The sequence below is a fragment of the Meleagris gallopavo genome, chromosome 10 (genome assembly GCF_000146605.3).
Source record: "Meleagris gallopavo isolate NT-WF06-2002-E0010 breed Aviagen turkey brand Nicholas breeding stock chromosome 10, Turkey_5.1, whole genome shotgun sequence".
In the NCBI taxonomy this organism is placed as follows: Eukaryota; Metazoa; Chordata; class Aves; order Galliformes; family Phasianidae; genus Meleagris; species Meleagris gallopavo.
In genome coordinates this window covers 5,340,472-5,340,705 of record NC_015020.2, presented here as the reverse complement: position 1 = coordinate 5,340,705, position 234 = coordinate 5,340,472, and positions in this window count along the sequence as shown.

Genomic DNA, 234 nt, shown 5'->3' with positions numbered 1-234 from the left:
GTATCTTTAACATAAAAAGTAAATATTTTTATTTTTTTCAGGGCTCGTTCTCATCAGGAACCAACCAGTATGGTGGGCAGGTGGGAAATTTTTCCTTTCTTTTTTTTTTTTAATCTCCCCTAGTACATGTTTCAAAAAGATATTGTCGAATTGATGATGCCCAAGTTTTTATTCTATTTTTTTTTCTGTAGACAAGATTAGATTCATAATCTTATAGATCATTTCAAACAGTTT